The 19,118-nt window shown below is 43.5% G+C and overlaps 1 long non-coding RNA gene across 1 annotated transcript in view; it reads left to right on the plus strand.

The window, feature by feature from the left end:
- Positions 1-3,815: 3,815 nt before the first annotated feature.
- LOC141981750 (uncharacterized) overlaps positions 3,816-19,118 on the plus strand; it is a 74,805-nt gene continuing 59,502 nt past the window's right edge. Inside the window, exon 1 of the long non-coding RNA XR_012637898.1 lies at positions 3,816-3,891. This is a non-coding gene — a long non-coding RNA (uncharacterized LOC141981750). The remainder of the gene's footprint in view (positions 3,892-19,118) is intronic.

Raw genomic sequence — 19,118 nt, forward strand, 5'->3', positions numbered from 1 at the left:
TGGCATGGCAGCAAACCCCTGCTCCAACTGTCAGCCTTGGTTGACACCAATTTGTTATATGGATGAAAGAAACCGGGCTTCCTCAGCTGTTGGGCATTAACTAACCAGGTTGCATGTTAATGCTATACTGCAGAGTAACCCATGCAGGCAAGGAACACAGACCAAAGGCATTTCCCTGCTGCGCTTGAATAGTATCTGTGTCCTGAGTCAGCAATATGGTTCCCACAGCTTGCAATTTTACAGGATTTAAATACAGGATACATTTAAAGCATGGCAAACACACTTCAACTTATTTTATGGAGCTTGCATTGCACTCATAACTAACAGTCTGCCCTGAGGTGTATGGTAATAGGGTGCTGAGGCATTTGAACCCACAAACCAAGAGATATTTCTTAAAGTTGCCACCAGAAAGTTGGAGACCTGGGAGGTGAGAGAGGGGAATGCAGGGCAGCTCACAGGTAGGGATTAGCAACATGATCACTGTAGCCCTGTTCAAACTTGGAGTTGTTGGAGCCTGTCAGGCTAATCAGCAGCAGACAGTCCTCTACTCTGCAGGGGCCCTGATTGAGACTTGTTTCCTGTGAGATAGATGGAATTATCCTGTTATCAGAAAGCCAGGGTCCTGTTCCCACTTTCACAGAGCTACAGTTTCACCAGTGTTACGAACTCTCAATTATTTTTATCATGAGTCTCACATTTTGTTTTTCTTAAAACTCCTGGAGACCCGTTATTATGTAAAAATCTCAGTTTTCATTAAAAATAAAGTTAAGTTTCTAGTCCTCATGCTTGTGAAAAAAATCTTGAAAATGTGAAACTTAAAGGCTCAAAAACCAGCTGGCAAATAAAAATAGCCCAACATTTATTATTTTCTAAAATCTTGTGATATTTTAAGTTCATCTCATTATTTTTTTCAGGCTTAATTTTTTTTGTGTGTTTAATGTCTTAAGTTGGCAGTCCTGCTGTCCAGATACAGCATATGTTTCAGTGGAAAAGCAGATACAGGCTGCTGATTTGGAGCTGCTGATAATTTTGCTGAAAGGGAAGCATGTGCCCAAAGCACAGGGCAAATAAAAATCAATGTTACTTTTTAAAAATTAAAATAAATCTTATTTAAATTGGATTTTTCAGTTTTGTTTTAAAAAATAAAAATTAAGTTTGTTAAAAGTTAAATTTGAATTTACAACTCTGTCTGAAAGGTTAAATTCACCATAACTTACTTTAAATAAATTGGGGAAAAAATAGAAATGAATTTATGTCAGCCATATCTATGTACTTTTCAAGCTACAGGAAATGTAGACCATTGTTTAGATTTGTTGAGTGAGGACCAGGGCATGGGCAGTCAGGCCTTGTGGTCAGGAGCCAGAAATCAGAGCCAGGGGGCAGCGCCAGAGACAGAGTTAGGAGTCAAGCCAAGGGTCAAAGCTGGAGTCGGAGTCAGAGTCAGGGGACAAGCTGAGGTTGAAGCCAGAGTCAGCAGTCAAGCCCTGGGTCAAGCCAGAGGTCAAGCCAGAGTTGGAGTCAGATTAGGACAGAGGAGCAGGGACCTGGAGTGAGGTTGGAAAGCAGGAACTGGGAGTGGAGGAAGATCTGAGATAAGGAGGGCAGAACCAGGGAGGGCTCTGGATTCTGGTAAGCAGGCAGGGTCTGAAGTGGCACCCAGCCAGAGATTCACCTATTTGTGTAGACAGCTTCAAAAAGAATTTTAGTTCATGGAGAATAGGTCCATCAATGGCTATTAGTAAGGCTACAATTTGGGCTCACAGTCATGGATTTCATAACTTTACTGGACCTTTGTGACTTCTTCAGCTTTAGCTGGCAGCAGCTGAAGCCATGGCTGGAGCCGTGGCTGGGGCTGGGGCGCAGACTGTTCTCACTTTTGAGCCCTGGGCCTCTTACACTGTGGTGTGGTTGAGAGGTATATCTTCTCTTCTGTTCCACAGTGTAGATTCCTAAGGAGTGTAGTGTGGTCCGAGAATCCTTGAGGATGTGGAGAGAAAATCTGTCTTCTCCACAAAGAGTTTGGCCCTTCAAATTGGAAGTCTGTAGCTCTTTGGGCAATCTAGAGAGGTGTAGCGAACAAACAAACAAAAAAACCACAACCCACCTCAGTACCACTGTCATGGAGACTGGGCAGGCAGCTGTTACAGCTACATCCAGTGGTGTCTCTAGGACTGGTCTGGCTATTAACTGACCTTCTCTAAGAATGGTTTGAATCTGTTCTTTTTGTGTTTCCAGTAATGTTTCAGAAACATCCTGGGTTTCCCAAGATTAACAAAATTGTTTTGGCCATGACAGTTTGGTAATTTATGACTTTAAACAGTAATGTTGTTGATGAATACACCATCTTGCGAAGCCTGATCGTATGGAGTTGACTTGGCATTATGTTACTTGCTTCATGCATTAACCACATCCACTATGATGGAGTTGGGTTGCGGATGTTGAAAACAAAGTCTGCCTCTTTGGGTAGAGATGTAGGGTTGTTTTTGTTTACACACTGTTGCTGGTTGGTGTGATGGAGGCTGGCTCTGCCAGATGATTTTGGTAGGATCTAGAATCAGCTCATTAATTGGGAGGACAGTTCTAGATGAAAGGGTAGTGTGCAAGAATTTCTACCAACTTGTGATGTGTATCTGACACCTCCTGTAAGGGAATCTGCAGTTTGTCTGCCACCCTCTTGGTAAGATCCAGAAAGTTATTAAATCTTCACCTAGTGATGAGGGATGGGCAGCACAGTCTCATCTGGGAGAGATGAGGAGAAGTGTGCTGAAGAGGTAGCTTCCTCTTCAGGTTTTTTTTTTCTCCTTCCCCCTTCTTTCCTGTTCTAAAAAAGCTTTTTCCTGGCTCAGGTGCTCTCCTACCATCGCTCAGGTGCCAGGCTGTAGCAAACCATCTGGTGGACTCTCCCTGAGAGACACCAGAGACAGTCGCACCATGTGTGTGTCTATACCCGAAGAGTTACAATATGGCCTTGGGAGGGAGAGGCAGGAAGGCAGGCACGGGCAGTTGGCATGATGGAAGATGGATGACCCTTGTAGTGTGGGCCACCTTGAGGGGCCAGGGAATGATCTCCTCCTGGCCAGTGTCAGATTCATCAGTGAGTAAGGGTGCCGCTGACTGGGGTATTGGCAGTATACAGCCCAGTGCTAAGAGCGATTCTGGGTGCCGGGATGTGTTCGATACCGGGGTCCTGGTACTAAGTAATGGGGATTGTGGTTCTTCCCCAATCATCAGGTCTCCAGGGTATCAGAGCTCGTGTAGCACCATGGGTTCATTTGGTACCACAGAGGGGGGTCCGTGGTACACTGTCAGTACCGATAGTTGGAAGGAGCACTCCCTAAATGAGAATTTTGCCCAGTACAAAAAGTTTGTTGGTGCCACTTTTTTAGAGACGGTATGGTAATTGCCTCTCCCTGGGTACTGAGGCCACAGGGCTCCAGAGTATCTGAGCACCTGTGTTATCATGGGCTCATCCGGAACCCCAGAGGAGTGTCTGTAGTTGGTACCTGTCATAAATATAAAGGGAAGGGTAACCACCTTTTTGGATACAGAACTATAAAATCCCTCCTGGCCAGAGGCAAAACCCTTTCACCTGTAAAGGGTTAAGAAGCTAAGATGATATGTGTGTCCCTATGGGTGCTCCACAACCCGCCCTCCTCCCCTGTACTTCGGAGTTCTCTATAGGGCTCTGTGGTAGAGAAGGAAGTGAGGGGGGTTCGCCCGTGCAGTGCTAAATAGCCTCGGGGCAGACCACGAGGGAGGGAGAGCACATGCGCAGGCTCAACGGGACACTGCTACCAAAAATCTCCGATTAGAGGTGCAGGGGCACACAGACACCTAAAGTGGAGCACCCACAGGGGGACACACCTCGAAGAACCATCGTTACTGCACAAGGTGAGTAACTTCCTCATCTAGTCGCTCCTCTTTGGATTGGTCTCCAGTGACAAACCTGTGTTGTGCCACAGTTTTGTTTTGCTTTGCAGAGCAATAGCTCCCCAGGGCTTCTAGCACAAAGTTGTGTGGTGGTCTTTAGCCCGCCAGGGTTGAGAACATATCATGTGCTGTTTAAATGTCATGTTTTATCTTTTTTGTGAAGATTCAAATGCATTGAATTCAAAAAGTGAAACAGGGTGAGGAAATTCAGTAGCTACAGAAAGTCCTGTCATTCAAGGGTATTTCCTGCAACCCCTGCTTGTTGGCTGGGGCCTGAGTGTGTCGTCTTACTTCTGCAGATTTTCAACTGTTACTATATAACCCGTTGGTCTAGCACTCACAGCTTTTCAGCCACATCTTTCAGTCCACTAGAAAACTCCTCCAGGACAAAGTGCAGACAGGAACGGAAAGATTTTTTTCTCATTATTATAGTAGGATCTGTGTAATTTCTTCCACATTTCTGTCTGCCAAGCTGGCTTTTGTTGCCCCAGTGGTGCTTGTGTTTGAGGAATTCCTGCTGCTGCTGTTGCTAAAACCATTTTGTTTCTTCTCTGTGCTGGGAGACTGCTGCTTCTCCTTCTGTTTTTGTGCTTAACTAAGTCCCAGATTTTTTTTTTTTTTTTTAAAACAGAAATGAGACCAGAGATGTTTCTGCCATTGTAATCCTATTGTTGAGTATCCTGCTGTTTAAGATGGTGATTTTATGGGGAAAGGGAGCCAGAGCTCAGTGTAAATATAGCTGCTAGCTAGGTCTGCATGCACAAAAAACTTCACTGTGCAACAATTTAAGGTTTCTACACAAATAACATAAAAATAGGAAAAGTTAGGGCACCTAATTATATAAACACCATATTCTCTCACTCACAGACATACACCTTACCACTAATACAATTATTATATACCACAGACCACACACTTTGCCCTTAAATCTGCCCTTTCTTGGGATGGCAGTTTTCTAGCATCCTCCCACTACCTATACCAACTTGATAGCCACCTTCTTGGCTGACATGCTGGGAACTGAACTGGAGACCTCCAGAGCTAAAAGTATGAGCGGCTCAAGCTTGAACTAAAAAAAGCCAATATTCTGTACCTGAGGTCTGCAACAGCTCAGATCCTCTGTGGGGGACAGACTCACCAATGGGTTGCATAATTCCTTTGATTAAAGGAAGCTCTTGAACAGCAGTTCAAATACCAGGTGAGCCCCCATTTATGTGATAGCCACCATTTTGGTTGAACTGATTGACTGAGTGACTACAGCTTGAGTTAAAGCTCTGAGGCTGTAACAACTCATATCCTTGGTGGACTGGCATAGAGGAGGACCTGTGAAACACTCACCAGTGGGTTACACCAACATTATTAGTTTTGGATATTTGGTGTACCAACTGAGTCAACTGAAGATGTATACAGGAGATTCACCACGAAAGTGCATGTTTTGTACTATGGGTGAATAATGCAAAAATATTAATTTTCATGTTTAAATGGATTGATTTAATCTGTAATTGTGTGTATTTCAGAGTTACTTTACCATGACAATTCAGCAATCCCTTTCCCTGAGCTAAAAGTTTGTGAAATCATACTTTGTCCAGCATACCAGTGAGAGTAGGGGCTGCTGGAAGGAGGGCATGCCTAGGAGGACAGAGTTAAGGCTGGGGAGCATGGTCTGTGATGAACAGCAGCTGTGGTAAGGTGTGTGTATGTGAGTGAAGGAGGAGACTACATGAACTGTTCAGTCCCCTGTTTTTATGCAGGGATGTTATGTGAATAGCAACATAAACTATTGCACAACTAAGTCTTTGTGTATGAATACCGTAGGTTTTTTTAATGTCTAAGCTGAAAGCCATACCTATATGGAAATGTAGACAACCCGCACTTTTCTCCTTATTTCCAGCTTCCTCCAGTAGTTAGTGGTAGTCTTGGGCCAATCAACTTCCCTGTGGTTAACCACTGGTGATTGTCAGATCCATGGGATAACTCAGTAATTGATCTTGGAGATCTGCCTGCCAGTTTTCATCTTTTACTTCACCTTTTAAGGACTTGAATATGGGGGAAGAGGGGACAGAGACATGGGAAAAGTGGCATACAAATTCCTCTGATAAACAGACCTTTATTGGGCTAGCTCACTCAAGGGTCTGACAAACTTCCCAAGAATATATATTGAAAACATTTAATTGCTGCTTATTAAGTGAGTACCATTTATCCTGTGCACTGAATGAGATAGGGGTCCTGGGTATAGCCAAGGATAAAAGATATCAGGTTTATTTAGGATATAGAGGTGATTAATATTAATATAAGTATTAATTAAGGCAGTAACTCAAAAAATTACAGATCACAAGCCTGTAAGACAATATTTTAACTAAAGTAAATGAGGCCTAAAGCCTAAAGACTTAATATAAACAAGTAACCAGTAAGTGACCCTGTATCACAAGATAGCATGCTACATTAAGTAAGTGTTGCTAAACTGACTACATGTAACTACAAAATCCCTGTTTATATCAGCTTCTGATATTTTAAGTTAGGCCTATCAGCAGATGTTTAACCACAAAAATGTCATGGTAACTAATTGATGTATATGCTAATATGCTTGAAGTAAATGGCCTAATTACCTATGGGAGAAGAGCACCTCATCATTAGTGGAGTGTGAAAGTGTAGACAACGAGAAGGGGGTTGAAACCTTCATAAATATGTATGAACCCCAGTGGGCATCAGCATAATACATTATAAAAACTGTATCCTGGCTTGTGTGCTGTGGGAGGTGCCAGGATAACCCCCACTGGTAGTGGTGATGAAGATGAGGATGAAGATAATGACTGAAACTCTGGGGTTCCCTATTAGCAGAGGTAAGTGAGGGCTGAACACTTTGTCCTCTCTCTTGCTTTGTACTATCACTCTACCTGCTGTTGTATTTCACTGTTTGTGGAATTGTTCATCTGCTCCGTGGGTTGGTTAATAAGGGGACTTGTGATAAATTACAATTTTTTTCTTGTGTGTTCCTCAGATCTCTTTCTAACAATATTGGAAACAATCTCCCTGGTGCTGTGGCTGCTCAGGAGACTTAACCCTTATCGACTACTGTGGTCCAAGAGATTGATCAATATGCCAATCCATCAGTTAGGCTATATGTGGAAAAATAGTATTTGATTATGTAATTGAAGATCTATGTCATAATGCATCTACACAGGCAACCTTAATTCTGACATTTCCTGCCTTTTAAATGCTTGTCTTTGCAACCTTAATAATGTTCTTTTTGTAGTTATCTAGTGTGTGTAATTCCCTAGGTTGTTCAAAAAGCAGACTGAACCCTGCACCAAATTCTATCATGTGGCATCGTATTGACAACAACGTGGGTCATCAGAAGGGAAGAACCTTTAGATCTACTGCAGAGACTTCTACCACTTGAGCTAACTGAGTAACCGAGAGCAATAGTACATTGTCACTCTTTATGTTGGCCAGCACTAGAGGGAGAAGGAACACTTTGCCTGTTGGTTGCACAGATATTTGTTGATAGCCAAGAAATGGTGAGGCTCAGGAAACTTGGTTTCTATTCCAGGTTCTGGAACGGAGTGTACTCTAGTGGGCACAGTATCTCTGTACATTTCCCCCCGCACCCTATGTTGAGCCCCTTCTGCCTCATTCCCTCCAATCTATCCCTGTCCCAGTTCTATCACATTCTCCTTGCCTAGTTGGTCACAATCACTACTATTCAGGCTTCTTATCCCTGTGGCAATTTTATTGCCCAGCATGTACTGATCTCTCCCCACAGGACTCTCTCTCTCTCTCACACACACTCCCAATCCCCAGTCTCTTTGCCCAACCAGTCCCAGTTTCCTCTGTCCCGTCTCGTCATCTGATCTGCGTTTCTCCTGTGAGCCCTGACCTCCATCCTGCAAAATCTCAGTCCCAGTTTCATTCTCCCACCCCACCCCCCTAGTCCCAGGTTCTCCTTACAGGCTCTTTGTCACAATCTACTCTTTTGTCCCTTTTGCATTCAAATTAGGCAGCTTTCTTCTCTACACTGCCACAGGCAAGCAGAGATCATTGAGAGCACAGGAGAGGCAGGCTTCCGGCTCTCAGATCCATTGCCTTCTCCCACTCCTGCCCAGAGCTGCAACTGCATGGAAAATCCTGTTCATTACTGAGTTGGAGCATGCCCAGTGAAGATGGAATCTTCGGGGAATTTAGTGGCTGAAGCTCTAGTTAGCCTCTACTGTGCATGTGCAAACTGTGATTTTTTTTAAAAGGCTTATAACTTGGGCAAATTTGGATGGATTTTCATGGGAACAACTAAAAGTTACCTCCCTGATAAATTTCAAATTCCTGCTCCAAATCATGGAGGCAGTAGAATTTCTTGAAAAAAAAAATCACCAGGATTTTTAATATACACAAAACAACATATTTTCTCCTAGCCTAATTTTCAGAAGTGACTGAATCACTTTGACTGAAATCTTCCAGAAACATTCATCCTGAGGCAGACAGAGAGAATGGAAAACTTCTGCCCAAAGGCAAAGTTATAACCAACTGACAGCAAGGTCCTATAATGGGAAAATGTCAGAAACCTTAATAATAAGCAGTTCTCCCAGCCCCACATATAATAATGATATGGTGTTGCCCCTTCTTTCTGACACTGGTGTTCTATTCTGATATCAGTGATGTCTCTCTGCCATGTGGTAGCAGAATGTTGGGGGTCCTGCCAGATAGCTTTGCAATGGAGGAGAAATTAGTGATGTAGAGTTTGGATATATTCTAAGTGTAGGTGGTTGTATCTGCACATATACAATGAGCCTGGAACAAGAGGTGGTCAGATGGTATGCATATGCAGGCAATGCCTTCTTGCACAAATCTCAGCCCAATACTAGTGTTTGGCTCCAAAAGAGCAACTCTGCCTCAAGGATCAGAGACCAAGGCAGACACCAAACTCTCTTGCTGCTCTCATAGCTTTCTCTATCCTGAATGTGGGTTAACCAAAACCAACAGCATGCAACATGTCTTCCCAAGACTGATCATTGGTTCAAACACTACATCTACACTATAAAAGTAGGTCGATTTTATAGAAGTCAATTTTTCTGAAGCGATTTTATACAGTCGATTGTGTGTGTCCCCACTAAGCGCATTAAGTCGGCCAAGTGCGTCCACAGTACCATGGCTAGCATCGACTTTCAGAGCAGTGCACTGTGGATAGCTATCCCACAGTTCCCGCAGTCTCCGCTGCCCACTGGAATTCTGGATTGAGCTCCCAATGCCTGATTGGGCAAAAACATTGTCATGGGTGGTTTTGGGTACATGTCGTCAGTCGCCCCTCCCTCTGTGAAAGCAATGGCAGACAATCGTTTCGCAGCTTTTTTCCTGGGTTAACCGCGCAGACGCCATAGCACTGCTAGCCGTCCTCATCAATGGTGTTTTGCTCTCTCCACCGTTTCCACTGCAACTCTGCTATCCTGAGAGCTGGAGGCTTCTGCCTCAGGCTACTCTCCCAGCTGGCAGCACCATGTGGTTGCACCTACCCCCACCTACCCCTTGCTCCCATGGCTCATGAAGCCTGGACAGAAGAAAGGAGCAGTTCAACTATAGGCTGAGCAAGTGCAGAATGTGCCTTTGGACGTTTAAAAGCTCGCTGGTGCTGTTGGTCAGACCTCAGCGCAACCAGCATTGCCATTGTTATTGCTGCTTGCTGTGTGCTCCATAATATCTGTGAGAGTAAGGGGGAGATATTTATGGCGGGGTGAGAGGTTGAGGCAAATTACCTGGTGTCCGATTTTGAGCAGCCAGACACCAGGGTGATTAGAAGAGCACAGCAAGGCGTGCTGCATGTCACAGAGACTTTGAAAACCAGTTTAATGACTGGCCAGGCTACGGAGTGACAGTTGTGTGTGTTTCTCCTTACTGCAAACCCGCCCCCTTTGTTAATTTTAATTCCCTCTAAGCCAACCACCCTCCCCCCTTTGAAGTAAAGTAACTATTGTTTTGAAACCATGCATTCTTTCTTTATTAATTAAAAAAATTGAGATAACAGACAAGGTAGCCGCTGGTGGTTTTGGGTATATTTTGTCAGTGACCCACCTCTCCCTCCATGAAAGCAATGGCAGACAATCATTTCTCACCCTTTTTCCTGGATTGCCCGCGCATACGCCATACCACTGCAAGCGGGAGCCCGCTCTGATCACCGCTGCAGTTGTGAGCATTGTAAACACCTCACATTTGCCCTTGGAGATTTTGGCATATGTATTGGCATTACGTCTTTTGGAACGGAGTTCTGATAGCACGGATTCATCTCCCCATACAGTGATCAGATACAGTTCCTCCCGTTCGGTCCATGCTGTAGCTCTTCTGTGCTTCTGGGACTGCCTGGTCCCCTGCGCTGATGAGCTTGCCATGCTGGCCAAACAGGAAATTAAATTCAAAAGCTCCCGGGGCTTTTCCTGTGTACCTGACTAGTGCATCTGAGTTGAAAGTGTTGTCCAGAGTAGTCACAATGGAGCACTCTGGGATAGCTCCTGGAGGCCAATACCATCAAATTGCACCCACACTACCCCAAATTCGACCTAGGGATGTCGATTTTAGTGCTAATACCCTTGTTGGGGAGGAGTACAAAAATCGATTTTAAGAGCCCTTTAAGTCGACCAAAATGGCTTCGTCATGTGGACAGGTGCAGGGTTAAATCGACCTAATGCTGCTAAATTCGATCTAAACTCGTAGTGTAGACCAGGGCTAAGAAAAAGACCTTGGAACACTTTACATACTGCGCTCTCTGCAACCACCTGCCCTAACAATATAATGCACATATGCACAGTCTTCTTTAGAGAAAATAATACATTAATTTGTCTAAAGCTCCTATATATAGTGTGTGAATTTGATTCGGTGCTTGATCAAATTTGCACCTTTTCCAATTCACCGGATGTTATATTGAATTAAGTTTAACAAAAATAATGAGTTATATTAGTTATTTTTTGTTAAATCATGCTACAGCATTATCTGGCACTGACTATACACACAACATGATTCATTGCAGTATGGCAAGTCATCAGGAAAATGGAAAAAATCTATATCCCTCTCTGGAAAATGTGCTTAAACAAAACAGTTGTTTTTATTGTGATGAAAGGTGTCAAAATTGTAGAAGAGTATTACAAGTTATCTTTATGAGAAAGAACAGCCATTGTCCAGAGAATTGGCATATAGCGAGATAAGCCTGCCCTGAGCTGCATAATCATGCTACTGACTCAGAAGCAATCAAGGTTGCCAGCTAAACTGTTTGACAAGTCTGCTAGTGAATCAGATCCTGCTGCTAAGAAAATATCTTTCAAAGCCCAGAATCTAGGTCCTTTATTGACATCCAAGTAAAAACAACAATGACTTTTTGGTTGGAGTGTGGTTGGCACAGGCTTAAGCCATTACTGGATTGTTTGATTTGCCACTGTCATTGTCTTTTTTTCAGGTAGGTCATTTCCTCTGGGTTGCTTATTTAAGTGGGTTTTTTTCTTTGTGATTTTTTTCTGTAAAGCTTGTTTTTGATGGCACTGTATATAATAGGGGTGGGCTGTCCTGCGCAACATATTGGGTGTAGGCCTTCCCTCTGTGTGCAAATGGAATCCACCAGTCAGCATGTGTTGTGTCCCCCTCCATGCCCCATCCACACAGGAGGTGAGTTTTTTTACAGCCCCGGATAGAGAGACTGGTTCTTTAGCTCAAGCTACAGCAATTTAGGTGGTCAGCAGTGGTTAATCCCCAGTGCTGACCAAGATGGTGGCTGTCACCCACAGGGTATGTAGAATTTCTTAAAATGAAACATATAATGGAAGAGCACAGTCCATATCTGTGCTAGTTTATGAAACAGAAGCTAGGGGAATACTTTGCAGCTGTGATGCAAATGTGTTAGAGTGCAGTAAACCTGATTGGGTATATGGTAGTTCTTGCTGGCATCACTTAGGGCCAGACTCTGATTTACTTATTCCTGTTGAGAAGTACCTTAGTCCCATGCTGATGGAATAATGGGTTCCTCAGCATGAGGAAAGGGATCAGAATAGTAGGGGATTCATCTCCATATAGGGGCTAAATTGTGGCTTAAAGTTCAGTCTATGGGCACAGGTGACACATTGGCTATGTGGAAATTGGCACAGGTCTAGTACCTCCAGGAAGCACAATGACACCTGAGATGAAGCCACCATGTATGTCCTCTGAGAGGATGCTATGTGCATATTCCCCCTTTGGTGAAACCAGCTCTGCTGGGTGGAGTGCAGAGAGGGGGACTGTTCTTCTCTACCTCATTTGTGGGGACTAGTGACTGTTGCCTTGAGCTCAGGAAAGTGCAAGGATTGTGATGGTGCCTAGTTCCTGTCTTATGAGGTTCCTTGTGCTTTCTTTTCCACTTCCCTTTAACAGGGCTGGACATAACCTAGTCTAAGCTTTTTGTGACTCTGTGTTAAAGGCCTTCTATGAAATGTTATGTTTTTTTAATTATACGTAAGGACATTGTGTCTAAGTGTACCCCTTTTGCCAGACAGAGTCAGCAGTGACAAGGGCTGGGTTCAATATCTAGGGGTTCCTCTTAACAGCCCAAAACAGAAATGGCTTGAGCCCCCACCCAGTAATCTGGGAAAATTAAACACTACCCCTGGGTGCCTCTAAGAGGCAACACTTGCCCACTCTCAAGCACTGTGTCTATGTTTAACAAAAGAAAACTTTTATTAAAAATGGGAAAGCATTAATTTGGGAAAACCACAACAACCACTTTCAAAAGCATGTAACCACAATTCATAGAATCATAGAATATCAGGGTTGGAAGGGACCTCAGGAGGTCATCTAGTCCAACCCCCTGCTCAAAGCAGGACCAATCCCCAATTAAATCATCCCAGCCAGGGCTTTGTCAAGCCTGACCTTAAAAACTTCTAAGGAAGGAGATTCTACCACCTCCCTAGGTAACGCATTCCAGTGTTTCACCACCCTCCTAGTGAAAAAGTTTTTCCTAATATCCAACCTAAACCTCCCCCACTGCAACTTGAGACCATTACTCCTTGTCCTGTCATCTTCTACCACTGAGAATAGTCTAGAACCATCCTCTTTGGAACCACCTCTCAGGTAGTTGAAAGCAGCTATCAAATCCCCCCTCATTCTTCTCTTCCGCAGACTAAACAATCCCAGTTCCCTCAGCCTCTCCTCATAAGTCATGTGTTCCAGACCCCTAATCATTTTTGTTGCCCTTCGCTGGACTCTCTCCAATTTATCCACATCCTTCTTGTAGTGTGGGGCCCAAAACTGGACACAGTACTCCAGGTGAGGCCTCATCAATGTCGAATAGAGGGGAACGATCACGTCCCTCGATCTGCTCGCTATGCCCCTACTTATACATCCCAAAATGCCATTGGCCTTCTTGGCAACAAGGGCACACTGCTGACTCATATCCAGCTTCTCGTCCACTGTAACCCCTAGGTCCTTTTCCGCAGAACTGCTGCCTAGCCATTCGGTCCCTAGTCTGTAGCTGTGCATTGGGTTCTTCCGTCCTAAGTGCAGGACCCTGCACTTATCCTTATTGAACCTCATCAGGTTTCTTTTGGCCCAATCCTCCAATTTGTCTAGGTCCCTCTGTATCCTATCTCTGCCCTCCAACGTATCTACCACTCCTCCCAGTTTAGTATCATCCGCAAATTTGCTGAGAGTGCAATCCACACCATCCTCCAGATCATTTATGAAGATATTGAACAAAACCGGCCCCAGGACCGACCCCTGGGGCACTCCACTTGACACCAGCTGCCAACTAGACATGGAGCCATTGATCACTACCCGTTGAGCCCGACAATCTAGCCAACTTTCTACCCACCTTATAGTACATTCATCCAGCCCATACTTCTTTAACTTGCTGACAAGAATACTGTGGGAGACAGTGTCAAAAGCTTTAAACACCCCCCTCTCCCCAAGTATGTTGGACAGTGTCCTTTGCCTCAGTTTCCCACCTTGCCATGCAAAAGTCCTCACAACTGTCCCTTTTACATGCCAATCCCCTTTTCCTCTGCTGCACATCACATCACTCACAGTTGGTTGTCCTTAGCGAAGACCCAGAATTCAGAGGTGCCTTCACATGGGTCCATCTCCCATCCCGGGAAGGGGGCTTGTCAAATAATGTCTCCACGGCTACTGCCATTGTTACCTCTTTCACTGCTTGCCTCCGCTGCTGCTTGCCACTTGCTGCCACTTCTGCAATTCCATGTTCTGAGGTTCCCCCACTGAGCCCAGCTCTTTGAGATTTCCGCTGTTAGTGATTTCACTGGGTAGTGCAGAACCTCTGTGCTGCTGCCGCTTCTTTATCTTTCACTGCAGCACTGTCCTCATCCCAGCTCTCAGCCCCGAGACCTGCTCATCAATGGTTTTGGCTCTTTTAATCACTGAATAGCAACAAGCTCCAGCTGAAATAACCCCAGAGGCCCACACTTTCACTAGGCACCCAGATAGTAAAAGAGGCAACAGTATTCAGGTTCTTTGGCATGCCCATGTGCTTATTGTCACCCCAACAGCTTTTAATACAGAAAATGGTGTCCTGTAGGGGTCTCTCGTGCCATGAACTTTGTCTGTGTGCCAAATCCCTTCAAGATTCTGTTCTTTGTTTGGATAGACATTTTTTTCTTGGTTTTCCTTGACTGTTTACAAAATATTTAGAAGATGGATGGCTCTCAGCGGACCTTATCTTAATTTATCTTAACTAAACTGAATTAAGACCACTTTAATTCTGAATAACAGCATCCACACCGTGATTTAATGTGGTTTAATGAATCCATTTTATATTCACATCTTTAGTTAATTCAGATTAATTTTTCTTTGTAACAAACCCTTCTATCATTATTTTGCTATGACCGTAAAAGGCAAAAGTTCAGACGGAACTATGAGGTCTCAGGGCAAAGGTGGGTGAGGCCCATGCACCAGGAATCAAAGTGGAGAGCTGCATAGGAGTTGGCCATTATAGAGACTAGGACATTCTTCTTTCTTAACAGTGAAAAAATTCTTTCTGAAATAACATCCCTCATTCACTTCTGGGGCAGCTGTGCGGAAACAGAAAATAATTAAAAGCAGCCAATCCCTTGGCAGCTAAAAGCAATGAGTTGGTAGTAAAATGTTTGCCCATACTTTATTGAAGGCTGCTTCTCCATTGTTCAGAGAGATTTGAACTGTGGAATGGCCAATCTCCTGATTTCTAATTAGTTAAAGTTGCAGGAGTAGTTATTGAGGCTTTCTTTCTTTCTTTCTTTCTTTGGTCCCCTCTCTCTTTGGCATTTAAATTCTTTTAGTTAAATGTAAGCAATGTGCCAGTAAATGTTCCTTCCTTAAAATATTCTCTTGTTCTGACTCTCTTGATTATGTGAAGAGTAGCACTTGTGTTTCTCAACACTTTATAGCACTCTTCATTTTGAGTACTAGTAGGTGGATATTTCAAACTTTTTGATTAGAAGAGTGTCAGTGATATATTATTTTCTCATCTCCATATAATCTACCCATTACAGTAATAGTGAGTGGTAATTGAGTATCTTCTCCTTTTGGGTGTCCATTGCATACGTACCGTGCAGCTCCCAGAAAATGCTGATTGGTATTTGCAAATGGTCTGTTCTCCATCTGAGAGCTGTAACTACTGGATGCAGCTGCTCGCTGCTTGCCACATTTGTAAATATTTTAAAATATGCATGGTTATCTCTGGTAGATTGCTTTACTTGCAAGATTTACATGTTTTCTGTTCTCCTTTTCATATAATAATTTGCCGCTGTAGTTTCTTCTGTTACTTTATAATGGATTGGAAGAGCCAGAATTTTAGGAACTGAGAATATGAAATTATTGAAATGACTTTAATTCTGATGTTTAGAATTTGAATAATCTCACCCCTGGAGAACTTTTTTCTACTCAATGAGTCAAATTAAAACTCAACACCATTGTGCTCATACGTGTAAACTAGATAAGGGGATTAAAACCTAAACTAATCCATCTAGTATTGCTGAGTGATGTGCAAAAGGTAAATGAAAAATGGAAATAATAAATGATGAAAAGTATTTTTATGAATTCTTTTAGTTTTAATAATCCAATATGTTATAACACATTTTAACAATTATTTTTACTTTAACAATATCCTTGTGAGGGGGTTTATAAAACCCACACTAGAACTGATGGAGTTAAGGAGCAGCTCTGGGCCAGTTGATTCCACCCCCTGCTCCTGCAGAGTCTGTTCCAGCTGGAGGACTAGCTTAAAAGGGAGTCAGACAGTTCAGAAGGGGGCAGACAGGGGAGGGAGAGAAACCTACTCTGAGAGCACCTGAAGAAGGGCACTGCAGACTCCTCTTGCTGGGAGGGATGGACTGCCTCCTGAGCCATGCGGAGCTTAAAGTTCATTTATTTTCTCCCCTTTGTTATCTTGTTAACAGACTTTGAGACTTGGTCTCAAGTTGCAATGGGGGAGGTTTAGATTGGATATTAGGAAAAACTTTTTCACTAAGAGGGTGGTGAAACACTGGAATGCGTTACCTAGGGAGGTGGTAGAATCTCCTTCCTTAGAGGTTTTTAAGGTCAGGCTTGACAAAGCCCTGGCTGGGATGATTTAACTGGGAATTGGTCCTGCTTCGAGCAGGGGGTTGGACTAGATGACCTTCTGGGGTCCCTTCCAACCCTGATATTCTATGATTCTATGATTCTATGAAGTCTTTGGTGGGAAGGTGAATGTTAGGAAGTGGTCTAGGGAGGCAGCCTCAAGGCATTTCAGCGTACTTTAACCTGTTGCCTTTTACAGGCCCTGGGCTGGAGCACAGTGGAGTGGGAGGACCTGACCTCCTCTACCAACCACCTTTGTTATGGGGAGGACAAAGATCCTCACTTCCACCCCGTCCCTCAGAAGTAAGGAGAGGGTGGAGCTGTGATATTCAGACTGCAGTGTGTGAGCCACAAGCGGCTCTTTAATGTGTCTCCTATGGCTCTTTGCAGCACATGAAATTAAAACACTGTGTGATTTAATTATTAGCCAATCTCATAGACTCATAGATATTAAGGTCAGAAGGGATTATTATGATCATCTAGTCTGACCTCCTGCACAATGCAAGCCACCAAATCTCACCCACCCACTCCTGCAATAAACCTCTCACCTATATCTGAGCTATTGAAGTCCTCAAATCATGGTTTAAAGACTTCAAGGTGCAGAGAATCCTCCAGCAAGTGACCAGTGCCCCATGCTGCAGAGGAAGGCAAAAACCCCCCAGGGCCTCTTCCAATCTGCCCTGGAGGAAAATTCCTTCCCAACCCCAAATATGGCAGTCAGCTGAACCCTGAGCATGTGGGCAAGATTCACCAGCCAGATACCCAGGAAAGAATTCTCTGTAGTAACTCAGATCCCACCCCATCTAACATCCCATCACAGGCCATTGGGCATATCTACCGCTAATAGTTGAAGATAAATTAGGCTATCCCATCATATCATTCCTTCCATAAACTTATCAAGCTTAGTCTTGAAGCCAGATAGGTCTTTTGCCCCACTGCTTCCCTTGGAAGGCTGTTCCAGAACTTCACTCCTCTGATGGTTAGAAACCTTCGTCTAATTTCAAGTCTAAACTTCCTGATGACCAGTTTATATACATTTGTTCCTGTGTCCACATTGGTACTGAGCTTAAATAATTCCTCTCCCTCTCTGGTGTTTATCCCTCTGATATATTTATAGAGAGCAATCATATCTCCTCTCAGCCTTCTTTTGGTTAGGCTAAACAACCCATTCTTGAGTCTCCTTTCATAAGACAGGTTTTCCATTCCTCAGATCATCCTAGTAGCCCTTCACTGTACCTGTTCCAGTTTGAATTCATCCTTCTTAAACATGGGAGACCAGAACTGCACAGAGTATTTCAGATGAGGTCTCACCAGTGCCTTGTATAACGGTACTAACACTTCCTTATCTCTACTGGAAATAACTCGCCTGATGCCTCCCAAGAGCACATTAGCTTTTTTCATGGCCATATCACATTGGCAGCTCATAGTCATCCTGTGGTCAACCAATACTCCAATGTCCTTTTCCTCCTCCGTTACTTCTAATTGATGCGTCCCCAGCTTATAACTAAAATTCTTGTTATTAATCCCTAACTGCATGACCTTACACCTCTCACTATGAAGTGAGCTGTAGCTCACGAAAGCTTATGCTCAAATAAATTTGTTAGTCTCTAAGGTGCCACAAGAACTCCTTTTCTTTTTGCGAATACAGACTAATAGGGCTGCTACTCTGAAACCCATCCTATTACTATTACTCCAGTTTACAAGGTCATCCAGATCCTCTGTATGATATCCTGGCCCTTCTCTGTATTGGCAATACCTCCCAGCTTTGTATCATCTGCAAACTTTATTAGCACACTCCCACTTTTTGTGCTGAGGTCAGTAATAAAAAGACTGGTCCCAAAACCGATCCATGAGGAACTCCACTGGTAACCTCCCTCCAGCCTGACAGTTCACCTTTCAGTATGACCCGCTTTAGTCTCCCCTTTAACCAATTCCTTATCCACCTTTCAATTTTTATATTGATCCCCATCTTTTCCAATTTAACTAATAATGCCCCATGTGGCACGGTATCAAACGCCTTACTGAAATCTAGGTAAATTAGATCCACTGCTTTTCCTTTGTCTAAAAAATCTGTTACTTTCTCAAAGAAGGAGATCAGGTTGGTTTGGCACGATTTGCCTTTTGTAAAACCATGTTGTATTTTGTCCCATTTTCCATTGACCTCAATGTCCTTAACTACTTTCTCCTTCAAAATTTTTTCCAAGACCTTGCATACTAACAAACTAACAAGCCTGTAGTTACCCGGATCACTTTTTTTTCCTTTCTTAAAAATAGGAACTATGTTAGCAATTCTCCAGTCATACGGTACAACCCCTGAGTTTACAGATTCATTAAAAATTCTTGCTAATGGGCTTGCAATTTCATGTGCCAATTCCTTTAATATTCTTGGATGAAGATTATCTGGGCCCCCTGATTTAGTCCCATTAAGCTGTTCGAGTTTCACTTCTACCTCATATATGGTAATATCTACCTCCATATCCTCATGCTACATTATCCCTAAGATCCTCATGAGCCTCATTAAAGACTGAGGCAAAGTATTTGTTTAGATATTGGGCCATGCCTAGATTATCCTTAACCTCCACTCCATCCTCAGTGTTTAGCGGTCCCATTTCTTCTTTCTTTGTTTTCTTCTTATTTATCTG

The sequence above is a fragment of the Natator depressus genome, chromosome 2, assembly GCF_965152275.1.
Source record: "Natator depressus isolate rNatDep1 chromosome 2, rNatDep2.hap1, whole genome shotgun sequence".
In the NCBI taxonomy this organism is placed as follows: Eukaryota; Metazoa; Chordata; order Testudines; family Cheloniidae; genus Natator; species Natator depressus.